This window comes from Aethalodelphis obliquidens, unplaced genomic scaffold (genome assembly GCF_003676395.1).
Source record: "Aethalodelphis obliquidens isolate GAN/ISIS:26980383/991018 unplaced genomic scaffold, ASM367639v1 scaffold7, whole genome shotgun sequence".
In the NCBI taxonomy this organism is placed as follows: domain Eukaryota; kingdom Metazoa; phylum Chordata; class Mammalia; order Artiodactyla; family Delphinidae; genus Aethalodelphis; species Aethalodelphis obliquidens.
In genome coordinates, this window is record NW_020837951.1 from 24,558,281 (window position 1) to 24,574,068 (window position 15,788).

General features: G+C 42.2%; 1 long non-coding RNA gene across 1 annotated transcript in view; it reads left to right on the forward strand.

The window, feature by feature from the left end:
* Nucleotides 1–739: 739 nt before the first annotated feature.
* The window catches only part of LOC113619844 (uncharacterized), a 293,595-nt gene continuing 278,546 nt past the window's right edge, over nucleotides 740–15,788 (forward strand). Inside the window, exons 1-2 of the long non-coding RNA XR_003432554.1 lie at nucleotides 740–867; nucleotides 6,159–6,225. This is a non-coding gene — a long non-coding RNA (uncharacterized LOC113619844). The remainder of the gene's footprint in view (nucleotides 868–6,158; nucleotides 6,226–15,788) is intronic.

The window sequence follows — 15,788 nt, forward strand, 5'->3', positions numbered from 1 at the left end:
ATGTGGAAAATTTTGCAATTTAATAACAACCAGCAGGAAAAATTAACCTGGAAAATCCAGATCTATTCTTAGATAGTTTTTGTGTTCCACTGTGGATCAAAATTGCCTGAGTGTGTGCATGTGGGCACACACACACATACAGAGGCATAAAAAGTGGCCGTGGTAGATAAATCACTCATGTTGCAGAGCACTCAGTTCAAGGTTGGGGGTATAGTTCCCTTTGATACAACCTGCTTGATAGCTCTTGTTGGCTGAAAGCATAAAACAGCACCTAGAGCATGTACACACAGGGCACTGTTAGATAATTACATATATATTCATTTATTTTAGAAAATATTTTAGAGACAGAAAGCTTTATTGGATTGGTACTGTTTAGGAATAATGTAAAATGGACTGGAGTATATTATGTTAAAGCTGTCCTCCGGCACTAATTGGCCTTAGTTCTCTCCTCTTGGCATTGCTTAGAATATGTCTCTATGATTGATTGTCAGAGATTAGAAATGGTTCCTGGGTCTTCTCTTATAGTGAGGTAATAGCTGTGTTTTAGTTTCAGTCAATACTGTATTTCAAGTGTCATATGTAAATGTGTAGCTCTGTACCTCCTGGTTTTGAGAAGGGCAGTGGATGATCGACACAGAGGGCACTGACAGTCTGAAGTGGTGAGTGTGGAGGTGAGAAGTGGTGCAGAAAGGGAAATAAGGAAGGCAGTTGACAAAAGGGAAATATCCTGGACTGGGGCCCTGTCCTGTCTTTTCAGTTCAGCTACTCCTGGAATGGTCCAAAGAAGAAAGAAGCCAAGGCATCCACCATTTGGTGTCATACCTGGACAGCCCAGCCTCTCTCATTACATGACGTTTCCATACACAGGTGTGTTACAAAGCCTACAAGTCAAAATCAGTAGCTAAAATGAGAGACTCAGCAGTAAAAATGATAGTATCTGTGGATCGAAACTTCATTTTGTAGATGAGAAATCTGAAACACAGAGAGGGGATGGGATGTGAGGCCACTCAGTGAAGTGAGTGCAGAACTCAGCTCTCCTGTTTTCCAGGTTGATGTCCTTCTCCAAGTGACATTTTGGGAACATGGTGAAGTGAAGCGGTTTAGGTTAGCAGCTACATTTGGTGACCGGTGTTCTCTAAAAACCGCCCTAAACAAGAAACTACTTAGATAATTGCACAGAAGATATTTGGCACATTGGAATTCCTTTATTCTAAAAAACTACACATTTTTCTTTTCTGGTTTTGCCAATTAGATTTATGGTTTGGCTATTGGTCTAGCAGGCAACAAGATGTATGGTTGTTTTGCTAGGTTGCTAAATACCTTTCTTCACTCTCTTCTGAAGAGAATTTTCTGCTATTCCTCTGTGGAATGTTTTTGTCATTCGTTACAAAAAGCAGGCACGCAAAATCATAGAATCACAAGCAAACCTCCCTGGTCCCATCAACATTTGAGTAGTAGTGCCCTTATACTTCCATAAACAATGGTTTACCAGGGGATTTTGATGCTGCTCCTGTTATGCTCTGGGAAATGGTTCTTATGATTCCTATTTCGGGGCTGTGGAAACTGAGGCTCAGGAAGGGAATTTATGTGTTCTGAGCATTTGTGCAGATTCTCTGTAACTCAAGTTTCAGAGAGGCAGCAAGAGGAACAAGGGTCTCCATTTATCCCACCTACTACATTCCCATTTGGAGCCCCCCATTTTGGGCCCATCCAGAATTACATCCAGTCCTTCCTTTATCTCCTTTCAGTTTAGCAAACCTAATCATTTCAGCTTCCCATTTGCTCAACATTAGTTGTCCAGATGAGCTGAGAGCATAGGTCATTGCAAGGCTTGATCAAACCTCATTTCACATTTTCTCAAAATGTAGGCAGTTAACTAGGGCCTTGGCATTCTTTGGTTGTATCAGCTATTTGAAGAGTTTATTTTCTTGGTTGGTTGTACTTTCCCCCTTAGTATTTGAATTGAATTTATCTCCCATTTTATTCCTATTTTATTATACTTTCATTGCTCTGCCATTAAAAAAAATAAAACCATGCTTGAATCAGTTTTTAACACATGGTGTCTGAGGTTGGAAGACATGATTTTGTTTCCTAGTTCTTCCTCTCTCCAGATTTGTGACATTGGCTAAGTCTAGTCCCCACTTTGGGCTTTAATTTCTTCACCTGTAATATTAGGGTTTTGGACTAGGTGACCTTTAAGGGCTCTTTCTGGTCTGAAATGCTCTACTTGCATATTTCTTTCTTTTTTTAAATCAATATTGACTTTCTAAACTAAAGTTGATGGTCAGGACTTTTGGTCTAGGACTTTTTTTTAGCAGAATTTGATTATTTTGTTTTAGATTGAAGGATATGGGAACCAGGCAGGTCTGGCCAGGATGGCCTCAGTTTGGGATAATCTCTGTATGGTATCTGGGTTTCTAAGAAATTGTCCAGGCAAAGCCCTCTCAGCTCCAGATCCCTGAAGACATTGTGTCAGTTGCTGTAGTCTCCTGCACTGCTCAGTGTCATGATTTGACAGGCTGGGGATATGGATGCTTTCAAAGTATGACAAAACTTGGGAAGGGGAAGCTGGGGATGAAGTGAGAGAGTAGAACTGATGTACATACACTACCAAATATAAAATGGATGGCTAGTGGGAAGCTGCTGCATAGCACAGGGAGATCAGCTTGGTGCTTTGTGACCACCTAGAAGGGTGGGATAGGGAGGGTGGGAGGGAAGCTCAAGAGGGAGGGGATATGGGTCTATATGTATACATATAGCTGATTCACTTTGTTGTACAGCAGAAACTACCACAACATTGTAAAGCAATTATACTCCAATAAAGATATTAAAACAAAAAACAAAGTGTCACAAAACTCTTAGCAAACTGTTAACAGGTAGAATTGCAGAATTTTTATTTGGTTATTTCTTTAAAAAAAAACATGCTTTACCGCTTCATTGATTATGAACTTTGTGAGGTGAAACTTCATATCCTCATTTTATACAGAGAATGTTTCTGAGGTCCAGAGAATGGGTAAGTGAGAAAGCTGTGATGGCCTAACTCCATCTCTCTTTCTCCATTTGAAACCTGCCATTTTAGGTTAAGTTTGTGAAGTTAATCTAACATTGTGCCAAGACTTTGAGTCACAAAGGTGCCTTCCCCTGTGTTAGAGTCAGAGACAGAATTCAAGTTAAAACTCTATTAACCTGAGAAGTGGCACTACTCTTCTCAAATAATCTTGTTTCACACCAGGCTCCATTTGGGGGAAGCCAGTTGGCCTCAGGTGCCATGAGGCCATTTGGCCATTGCCCCAGAGGATAATATCCAAACTCCATAGCCTGGCATTCAAGGCTGTTCAAACTTGAGTTACAACCTATTTACCTTAATCATGTTTAAGCCTGGCTGGCTCATGGTTCTAAGCCTTTCTAGCCTATTCTTGATCTGCTATGATTTACTCTAGTATACAGCTGACACTTGACTCCATCTCCAGTAACTATCCCTATCCCACCCTAACATTTTAGACTCAGTGTGAATACTTGGTATCCCCAGTTTATCTCAAGGACGTGGCCTGGTGCTTCCTTCATGTTCTTTAGCTTCTTTCCCAGAGAAAGATACCTTTATCTGCCTTTTGGAACTCACCTTCTGGTTCCAAGTTGCTTGGCTGGCGTTCTAGAGTACCTACTGGGGTGGCCCAGAAGTAGGGAATTCAGGACAAACATTGTAGATTCCCTGAGTGCTTCCTCTGTGCCAAGCTTGGGCTAAGCTGGGGATATAGAGATGGATTAGACACTCTCCTGCCCTAAAGGAACCTAGGACCTGGTGGAGAATAAAACTGTCTAAATAAATAAGGGTAGTAATATGTTGTGGGTGCTAAGAGAGAAATCCATATGGAGTGAGTGAGGAGTATAGGGAAGGGGCAAGTCAGTTGTGCCAGGGTTGTGGAGATGGTTGAGGAAAGCTTTAGAGATAAGGTTCTGTGTCCCCAGGGACATCCCACGTGAGGAAGGACTGCTTCATACAGAACCAAATTTCCTTCCTGGGACCAGGGAATAGATTCTCTAGAAAAGTGAAGTCACTGGTTTGTTAATTAGGCCTTTGCAGACAGAGTAATGTGGGAATAAGATCAGAGTCTCTTGGATGGAAATCTTGGCATGTGGGATGCAGAGTGCTCCATGGCCAGCCAGCCTGGCTGTGGGTCTAATTAGGTCTTCTTCAGAGAGGGGAAATTCCCAGCAGCGGCTGCAGTGGAAATGCTAAATGTGGAAGGCTGACAGAACAAGACTTGTTTTATCTGACTGAAATGAGGGGGAAGTGGCTCTTGATGTGATCTTTCTTCCATGTAGGGTTGTCTTTTAGACTTGGAAAAACTGGCTCAGAAACAAAATGCCAAGTGAAATGATAAGTCCAGAACATCAGTGGATAGTAGTTTCCCCAAGACTGTTCTTCTTCATGTGTGTTATCTGAGAAAGGCACGTTCAGGTGTCTGCCCAGCCCCCCTCCCCACTTCACATGCAGAGGGTGTTGAGTTGCCTGGCTCTCTGAGAAGGGTGTTTCACCGGACACACTTTTCCATGGTGACGTTGGTGGCAGGGCCCAGTGTCTCTGCAGGAAGTGGAGTGGTGAGAGGAATGGAAAAGAACAATGTTTTCCAGCAGGACCATTACCTTATGGAAACTGTGACACTGATTTGCAAATATCTCTTTTCTCTGACTACCTAGGGCTTTTATTAACATCAGACACCATGATGTTTATGATTCAGAGTTGATGAAATAAAGCTATCGTCAATTAAAATGTACACAAGTTAATCTCAGGATCATACTGTTGAGTGAAAAATAAAAGGCATGGAAGAATACAGACAGTATGATTTTATATAAAGGTAAAAAAAAAACTAAATATGTTTGTGTGTTTGTGTGGTATAAAGATGCAAACGTGTACAACTGTAAAATTAAGGAAGAAAATGAAAAACACAAAATTAGAGAAGGTGATTACTAATTTTGAGAGGGAGGGGATGTTTGGGTTGGGGTGGGGCACCCACAGAGAATTTCAAATTAATAATAATATTCTTTTTAAGATAATGAGCAGTGAGAACAGAGGTGTTCATTGTTTGGTAACTCTTTATATGTTACATATATTTTATGAATATTATGAATATTTACCATATTTAGTTAAACAATTAAACTGAACTCTTCTAACTAACAGGAGTGGGTAGAATGTGTATGGGGAGAGAGGTAAGTGTGTGGCTTATACCCATACGTTTGAAGGAAGGACACTTTATTGGTTGCCAGCTTACTGTGAGTCAGCATGACCATGGCTGTCTTTATATAAGCAATTGCTGTATACTTTGAATAAAACCCTATGTGTAGGGACTTCCCTGGTGGCGCAGTGATTAAGAATTCACCTGCCACTGCAGGGGACAAGGCTTCCATCCCTGGTCCGGGAAGATCCCGCATGCCGCAGAGCAACTAAGCCTATGTGCCACAACTACTGAGCCTGTGCTCTAGAGTCCACGAGCCACAATTACTGAGCCCATGAGCCACAACTACTGAGCCCATGTGTCACAACTACTGAAGCCTGTGCGCCTAGAGCCCATGCTCTGCAACAAGAGAAGCCACTGCAATGAGAAGCCTGCGCACAGCAAGGAAGAGTAGCCCCCGCTCACCACAAGTAGAGAAAGCCCACATGCAGCAATGAAGACCCAACACAGCCAAAAAAAAAAAACCAAACCCATGTGTAAAAACTGAACCCAGGTACCCCTCTTGAATCAAAAGGTTTTTCTCTCCCTGACGTGGGAAGTAGGAATGAAATAATATAAGGTAAAAAAAGGGCAAGGTACAAAACTATGCACAGAGTTTCATTCTGATATTGTTTATGTGCACATGTTAAAAAGGCTTGGATAGCTAGTGGGAAGCAGCCGCATAGCACAGGGAGATCAGCTCGGTGCTTTGTGACCGCCTGGAGGGGTGGGATAGGGAGGGTGGGAGGGAGGGAGACGCAAGCGGGAAGAGATATGGGAATATATGTATATATATAACTGATTCATTTTGTTGTGAAGCTGAAACTAACATACCATTGTAAAGCAATTATACTCCAATAAAGATGTTAAAAAAAAAAAAAAAAAAGGCTTGGAAAGCGTCTATTAAAGTATTTTAAAGGAGCTATTTCTTGAATATCTTTTCAGGAGAGAAGATGGATTTTACAAGCAGCTGTCCTGTTGGTCTATTTCATTTCCCCCCATTTCTGGTTTGGTGAGTCCATCCTCTCCACCATTTTGTGCTGCCCAATGGGAGCACTGCTTTCTTTTCTTTATGTTTTAATTGTCTATGGAAGATTCTCCTTTCTGCTTTCCAAAAATGATGAAAATTTAATTTGGTCTCTGGAGCGTGTTAGTGAATTCAGGAGCCAGGAGACCAGCCTAGGAGTAAGGAAATATGCAGGCTGGACAGAGGATTGTCATGGGAAATCCAGTGTGTATGGTCCTGGCAAGCACAGCACAGGCCAATAGTAGCTCGCTTCTCACCTATTCCCTCTTTCTTTTTCAGTCTACTCCACTGTCCCAGGTTAGGTTTCCTGTGTAGCAGACTGAGACTTAGATTCGTGTACTGGAGATGTATTAGAGAGTGTTCTTGGGACCAACATCTGGGGAAGGGAAGGGAAGAGGGGGATATGAGAGATGGGAGGGAAGGGAGGGAAGGAAGCAGGATTGGGTGGAGGGAGAACTCAGGCTGGAATGTAGTCTCAGTGGAAACCTCAGCAGACCCTGCAGGGAATCATGAAGATGAGATAATAACCCTTCAGAGCTGTTCAAAGTTAGGGTGAGAGGGCTGGACCTTTATACCTGATGTCAATCAGACACTGGATGCTGGCCACCTCAGGAAATGGGCATGACCTTGGATGAGGGGTCTCTCGAGCTGAGGCAATCCCCAAGGTGGGTGCCAACAGCAGTCCCAGCAACTTCATCCCAAGTCCTTCATTCTTGAAGTGGGATCTGGGTGGCATGTTATACCATACCTGCAATCCGATTATTTTTTTGTTAAAACATGAATTTAATAATGTAACCTGCTGCTGAAAATTCTTCTGTGGCTCTCCATTGCCCACAGGAAAAGGACCAGACCCTTACCTTGGCGTCTCATGGCTTTTTGCACTCTGATCCCAATTCTTTCTTTCTGACAGTATTCCCCACCCTTGTCCATAACCTAAGAGAAACACACCATGTTCCAGTTACATCAGCATTTTCACATGCTGAATGTACACCTTTATATACCCTGTTTCCTCTGTCTGAATATCTTTACTCTCTCAAATTCTTACTCAGTCTTCAAACCTAAGCTCAAATGTCCCTTTGTCTGGAAGGTCTCCAGGCAGTCTTTCCTTTCTGTGGGTTTTCACGTCCCATTTTCCTTCTCTACTCACATTATTTTCTCTTTCTTTTCTCTTCTTCTCTCCTCTCCTTACTTCTGCTTCTTCTCCTTGTTCCTGCACAACTCTTCCCCCATTTTCTCTGATTTCTCTCAAGTTCATTATGCAGGCCTTTACTGTGTCACTTATTCCGGTATGCTCTAATTATTTGACTAAGAATAGCTGGCATATCAACATCAGTGTCACAGGGCCTCTTGCTTTATTAGGCGAGTTATGCAGCTTTTCTTAGAAATAGTATCAGAGTTGTTCCCAGTACCTTCCACCTCAAGTAAGAGGCAGCTTATTTGTAGTTATTTGTTTTCGTATCTGACTCCTCCAGTAGAGTGAGAGCGATTTAAGGCCAGGGGGTCTGCCTGTCATCATGTGTACCCTATGCCTAGCAAAGCCCTGTGGTAAGGGGTGGCTTCATTCAATGTCTGCTGAATGAATGAATATTGCTACATATGCCTTGCTTTTCATTAGAGAAAAGGGTTGATGCTGAAATGAAAGTGAGTTCCTTTGTTAAAGAATCAGAAAAAGGATGATAATAAATGACCACATTCCTTTCTAATATGCTCAGCTTTTTATTGCTGGGTTGATGTCACTGATGAGTTAATTTGTGTGATAAATGATCTGTTGCAAATGTAGACGTTTACTTATTCCCATTTGTCCCGTATACACATTGGTAGTGGACGCTGATTGAGGTCCTACCATGTGCCAGGCTCTGCATTCATAATTTCTAATCCTCAGAATAATCCTACTAGATAGATATTGGTACACCCATTTTGCAGGTGAAGCAAATGAGGCTCAGAAAGGTTCAGCTAAGTTGTCTGAGATGATACACTTTCCAGTGACCACAATTTGAAACAGGGCAACCTGATTCCAGAGATCTCCCACTTCTTATTACTTCCTACTGCTGAAATTCAGTGTACTGATACCATTAGTGCATATAGGCGATAAGAAGTACTTACCTGTTAGAGGTGGAAGTCTTTTTCGAGAGCAATTCTGCTATCTTTTCAAAGAAAGGCCACATAGTTCATATGTTAAAATGAAGCGCTGCTACTTTGATGTTGACATTCTGTCTAGAAGTGGGCAAATTAAATTTTGTCTGTGTGTAATTTCTTCAACTATGAATTAGTGAGAGAGTGGGTGAGAGTCATTATGAAAAAGAGTAATCTTAAAATACTCTGAAATATGAAAATATAATGAAACAATTCTACATTATCATTATATATTATTATTACCAGGAAAATGCTGCTGCTAATAGCTTATCATCATAGTGATTTCTCCATGCCAGGCACTATGCCAGGTGCTTTCTATGCATCATCCCATTTAATCCCCACAGCAACCCATGAGGTAAATGTGATTATCATAGGTACCCTGTGACCTAGCACTCTTCCTCTTAGGTATTTACGTGAGAGAAATGAAAATAATAGTCCACAAACATACTTGCATAAGAATGTTAATAGTACTTTCATTCATCAGATGTCTGTTAATAGGAGACGAGATAAACTGTGGCATGTTGGCATATTACTCAGCAACAAAAAGGAAGTACCATTGATATATGCAACAGCATAGGTGAATCTCAAAACCATTATGCTGAATGACGAGTATATAGTTTCACAAAAGTACGTGCTATGTTGTTCCATTTAAATGAAGTTTTAGAACAGGCTTCTGTTGGTGGAAAAACATCAGGACAGTGGTTACCTTTGGGATGTAAGCTTGAAGAAGGCATAAGGGAATTTTCTGGGGTGATGGAAATGTTCTATGTCATGAATAGGGGCTTAGGTTATGCAGGGACATGCATTTGTCAGAACTCATCGAAGGGTATTAAAGGTTGTGCAAATCATTGTGTGTAAATTTTACCTAAAACATTGCAAACAAATATTGAACTCTGGTTAATCATATGCCCAAATAATTAGAGGTAAAATGTACTGATGTCTGTAACTTTTCTTGAAATGCATCAGAAATAAAATGGTTTGATGGTTAGAGAGAGATGGTTAGATGGCTAGATATGTGACAAAGCAAGTATAGTAAATTCCAGTATAGGATCTAGTTGGTGGATATCATGGGTATTCATGATGAATTTCTTTAAACTTTTATATGTGTTTGAAATATTTCATTAAAAATGTTGGAAAATGAAATAATAGATATCCAAAGAGGGAGGGTAATTAGAATAAACTAGAAAAAAGTACCCTGTTTAGTCCTTTTTCTGATACAAAATAAGCGCTTTCACCCAACAAAGCTCAGAGGACTCTCTCTTGCCTCCACACTGGAGTCAGAACTCCATCACCTTCCGGCGTTTTACTTCTTGGTCCTGCCTGATGTTCAGTTAATCTCCTGCCACTCCCTGACAAATCTCACTCATTAGCCCCTTGAGATGACTTCTTCCTCCCTGCATTCTCCATGTACTTTTACGCCTCTGTGCCTTCACCTTATACAGTTTCCTGTGCTTGGAAGGTCTCCATCCCTGTAAAATCTATACTTATCGTTATGGGTCCAGCTCACGTGTCCCTTATTGCCAATTTCTATTATAGTGCTGATCATATTAAGGTTGTTTCCTTCTATTTCCCCCTCAGGACTTAGAGGCCTTTGAGGACGGACAGAGTCAATGTCTTAGCAATGTCTTCTATGCTCAGGGCCTGGCTTGGAGCTCGGTGCAGGAAGCAAATTCAAGAAATGCTGGCACAGGCAGCAAGAGCAAGACGTGTTGGGTAGGTGAGATAGAATAGACCTGACATTGACAAATCCCTGCACCATTCATTTGCCACTTTGGTCTCAGATCCGTTTCTTGCTCTTTCTTTGCTCCATTCTGTGTTATAGGGAGCTGACCCCTGCAAACAACATTTCCCAGGAACCGTTACCAGCTGGCTTCTGGTTAGATTCAGTCACTGTGAGGCACTGGTGAGAGATTAGAGGGAAGAGAAGGGAGGAAGCCAGGGTATTTCTCTCCTCCTCTCTCTACTTAGGAAAGTGTCCCTTTCCTAAGGACAGTGACCAAGTCTCCTGTACAGTTCTGTCTGCCATCGAGTAAACTCTCCCTTTGTGGTCCCTCCTTCTGCCAGGCAGCTCTGCCATGGTTCCAGCTGCCTTTTGGTGACCTCAGCTCCTGGGCTCTGGTGTCACCACACACTCCCTTTATTCCTCCAGCCCTGGGGATGGTGGTAGCTTTTAGCTCTTCATAGTCTCTGATTTGACTTTCCATTCTGTACTTGGCTTTTTGGCTCCTCTGAAACCTTTGTGGCTAATTTCTTATGTAGCTAGCTTGAGCTTTATTTTCCTGACTAGAGCCTCACTTATATAGTCCCATACTTTGTACCTCAGTTTCTGCATTTTTAAAATGAGATGATTGAGATATAAGATCACCAATTTCCTCCTTGCTAAAATTTCAGTTGAAGGAAGATATGCTTTAGCAAGCCGTCCACACTGGCCCATTTTGAATTTCAAACAGAAAGAAAAAGTACTCCAAACATTTCCACTTAGTACCTTTTGTCCTTCCTGATACAGTATCCGTTTTGTTCAGCCAGGGCTCATCAACAGGGGAGAGAGGTGAGACTCCACCTGGAGTCCTGCCTGGCTTGGTGGTTGAATGTTGCCTATTATGTGCCAATGTCAAAGGTACCAGCACTGATTATATAGTGGCCAGAGGTCAGTGAGAAGCAGCGGGAGCTGGTGTGGCAATGAGGAGGGAGGGACCTGGGATCAGTGCTGACCCCAGCCACTGCCAGCTCTGGCACATCTCTGAAGACAGCAAAGACCTCAGAGTTAGTGTGAGGATGGAAAGAAACTTGGAGAGGACGAGCTACTTCTCTGCTGGGACCTGCTAGTTCATGGTCATCAATTATCAGCTAACATTTTACCTACCCATCTTCTAACTTCCAAGTCTAGCATTTTCCACCTTATCAGGCTCTGTATTGTATAAAGCATTATTTTATGTTTGAAAAGAAAGACAAAAATGAATAATATCTAATCCTTTCCCTCCAGGAACTCTCAATCAAGTAGGGGATATAGATACACATGTATGACTCTCATTCATAAAAATAATGCTAACATAGCGCAAATAACATGTTTGGGGAATACCATGAAGAAGAAGGTATCCTGAGAGGAGTGTTTTGGAAGGAATTGATGGAGGGGTGAGATTTTGAACTAGGCCTTGAAAAATGATGGTCAGACTTAAGCATGAAGGAAAAGACATTGTGGCAGAGTTAACAGCCTGAGCAAAACACAGGGTGAGAAAGTGAAGGTCCTATGGGGAATAATAACTGAAATGATAGTAGTGGGTAGGAACAGATGGGAAGAAGGCAGAAATCAAGTTTTGAGTCAATATGGGATGAGGCATTTACAGTCTATTCTTATGCAACTAGGAGTCAGTGAAGGTTTTTGAGCAGGGATGTGGCAAAATCAGATCTCTGTTGTGGAAAGATTGGCCTTGTGTCATGGGGGCATATGGATTGAGCAAGGAGAAGGAATGAAAAGAGCCCCATTAGGAAAGAGGCTATTGCAGTAGCCAATCTACCACCACTCTGATATCCCCTCAGAGGCCATGGACTCCTTAGGGTAATCAAGACAAAACAGAAATTAGTTGAGCTTGCATCATCTTAGGAATATTTACAGATCTCAAGAAGATTTGGAAGAATGACCAATATCTGGGTTTATACTTGGCAGGGCTCATGCAGTGGGCTGTAAGGGGTCAAGGAATTGGGGCTCTTGTGAGAGTCCAGCTGAAATCATTGACCATGAAGCCCAGTAAAACAAGGAAGGGGGTTAGCTAGAGGGTCAAATGCACGAACTCCCACTGCAGGCAGCACTCAGCAGCTGTAATATCAGTGAGTGGGGAAGGACAGACTGTGAGATTAGTGAGGCCCAAGAGGGTTTCATAGATGCCCAATGGTCACTTCTTATACTCTTATCTCATGCATCATGAGAGAATGGGAGTTGGTCTTTACCACTGTGTTCTTTCAAGCACATGCGGAGGCAGAGGGTAGTAGGGACAACATAGGTTCTAGAGTAAGGGATTATAGGTTAATTCACAACTCTACACTTACTAACCCTGTAACCTCTGAAGCAGCTCTTCACCATGCTCTGCCTCCTTCTGCTGCTCCTAGAAAAGCAGCCTGGTCAGTGGTTAACAGGGAGGGCCTTGTGGAATTGACTTAACGTCTCAGTCTCAGTTTCTTCCTTAGTAAAGCAGTGATACTAGTATTGCCTACCATTTGGAGTTGTGAGAATTAAATGGGACAATGCAAGCTAAGCTTTTAGCACAATACATGGGACACAGTAACTAATTAATAACATAGTGTAATTACCATATTGTGTTACTAATACATAATCGTAATTATTAACAACTGTAAAATGGGCATACAATCTGTAGCTCTGAGAGTTTCTGTGAGGATCAAATAATGAATATGAAAATGCTTTTAAAACTATAAAACACTGTACAGATGTAAGATATTAATTATGATGGTAACAATGACCTGTTTGAAATGAGATGCTCCCTAGGCACACGTACAGAACCAGTGTTGTGTGAGTGCTGAGGGAGCGGCTCAGTTCTCCTGGATGGTTAGCCTGCTTTGTCTGCCCTGGCTTCTCTCACTGCCTAGAATTAGCTGATAATCGCTCATCCACCCATGCTGCCCTGAGTGGGGTGTTTGGTCTATTCTTGCTGTGGCTGATAACAGGGATGCTGCTGCGATAAGCAGATAATGGATGAAGCCAGCGTTCACTCCGAAGGCAGCCGTGGGTGGTCACCAAAAGCCAACACTACCCAGCCGTCTGATGATGGAGAACGCAGAGCCCAGTTGCATTTACAGCCTCATCACCTACAAATCCGTTAAGAAATTTGCCCAAAGGTCATGCAGTGGGGAAGTAGAGAAGTCGGTTTTGGAGGCCTGTTTTGATTCTAAACCTTGTGTTCTTTTTGCTTTGTGTTCTTTGTGCCTCTGATTGCCTCCTTTGAGGGTGACAGAAAGGGGTTAATTAGTGTGTTGGGAGGGAGGAAGTTGGCAGAAATATCCTGATGAACTTGAAAACCCTCTTGGCTGTTTGCATTAGAGGCGATCACTGAAGGAGTGGGCAAAAGGCCTCTCCTGAGGGGGAGTGCTAATTATTATCTATTTGAAAAAAATGACAATTGCCATTCCCAGAAATCGTGGCAAGAGCTGATGTTCAGCCCTGGTAATCTTTCCAAGTAAGAAAGGTCACTAGGCCCAGCAAAGTTATCTTTTCGCTCCCAATCATTTTTGCTCCCAATTTCTATGAGAAGTAAAAAATTGCTTCAATTCCAAACCTCAGAGTCATCTAACTCCTTCTACCTCTTCCTCTGTCTCCAATCAGTCCTTAACTCTGTTGACTTTCCCTTCATAAAGGCTCTGTCTCACAGTCCCTCTATCCCTACCTTGGTCAGGGCCCTGCTCCATCTCTCTATGTCCCACTCACCCTGCGCATAGGCACCAGCGTGAGCTTTCAGAAGCAGAACTCTTTTCACATCATATTCTTTCTCAAAGTACTTCATGACATGTCCATAGTGTATAGAATAAAGTTCATGGGCATGGTGTTCAAGACCCTTCAAGATCAGGCACCTTTGTCATCACTCATGCTGCCCAGCAACACCCTCCTTACTTTCTCATACTCATTCTTCAAGGCTGAGATTAAAAATAATCTTTGTTGTGAAGGTTTTCTTGATTCTCTTGATGAGGAATAGTCAGCTACTCCTCTGCATTTCCATAGTCCTGGTTTGGGTGTGTTTATTTCATGCTGTTTTATGTATTCTGACTTATCTGAGTGTTCATTTTCCTGCCCAGATAGCAGGCTCCATACGGGCAGAGGCTGGGCCGTATCCATCTCAGCATCCCAGAGAGTACCCATTGATCCCAAGCAGCAGGCCACAGAAGGGACTCAATGAACACTTACTCATTTGCCCCCATTCTACTGCAACTACCTAGCCGAGCCACATTAAAAAACAAAGCAAAGCAAAACAAAACAAAACCCCCTAAGACCCCTACTTTTGTCTGAATAACTCATGTATAGAGAGTTTCTGAGCTCATGAGTAGATCTCATGATCTAGTTGTGTCTAAAAACTACAAGAAAAAGAGATGTTCAGGCATAAAATCAATGAGCAACACACCAAAGGTAGAAAAGCAGATCCAGGATACTCTCCTCCCTCTGTTTGCAGCTAATAGTGCTGTCCATACATTTGGAGGTGGTGGGTGTTTAATTTATTTGCTTATTTTATATATTTTTGCATTCTCCTTTTTCCTCTTACATTAGATGCATTGTCAGGTATCCCTAAATTGGAATTAAATTATGCGAGCTGTATATTTTTTAAATGGTAGCTTGAGCATATATTATAGTCACTTCTGTGTCACCAAGTCCAGGAAATAATAGAGAAGACAGATATTAAAATAAATCTGTATCTACCTGGTACGGGGAAAGAAGGGACATGGTGAATCAGAAACTATGAGAAATCTGAAAGACAGAAAGCAGATGGATTTGGATTAAAGATAAAAGAGCAGCTGGGACAGGTGTGATAGGATTGTACCATGAAGGTGATAGCAGCACCAGGAATGTGTGGGTTCTGGGGCTGGAGGAAGCTCAGGAGACACCGAGAGGGCAGGTGATAGGGGTTCCATTGAGGGAGCAGCTAGGCGTGTTGACTTCACTTGTTGGCTAGGGGAGGGGGCATTTGCTCCCAGGCAGAAGTAGCATGTGGGGTCTTTGAGCCAGAGAGATGGGCCCAAGGTTCAGGTGGCTGGCACTGCTGGGAGAAACATTTTAAAAACAGTGTCCTTGACATTTAGTAAGAGAGAGAAACCAGAGCACATGAAACAACAGTGAATGTTGTACAGACATTTGAGTTGGGAATGAAATAGGGTCACTGACTTAGTAATTCAACAGATGGGAAGTTCAGCCTTGAGTCCTCACCATTTAAGGTCACAACCATCTCAGTTTGCCCAGGACTGAAGGGATTTCAGAATCACTTTCAGTGCTAAAACCAAGAAGGTCCCAGGCAAATAGGGACACGTTGGTCACCCCGCCACCATCCTTCTTTTTCTCATCTCATCTATCAAAGCAGTGTCTCATTTGACCTCTTGTTTCAAAAGCTGCTCTGGCTACTCTGTGGCTCAGTTTTGGGCAATTCCCAATGTTGGTTGTGTGGGTCTCAGATCACTTATGTAACACATGCTATTGCCCCCTATGATTTATTGTTGTCACTGAAAACATTTACAATTATATTAGTTTGGCATATGTTGAATGAGATATGTAATCATTATGATTCATGGGATCAGGAGACCCGTATTATATTTGTCGTATGATTTTTTTCATGGCCAAACCAAGTTTTAGTTTTCATTGTAAGTTCTCCAGGTTCTATAACTGTTGCTGATGTCCATGCCCTTCTTAATTACACTGATCTAATCAA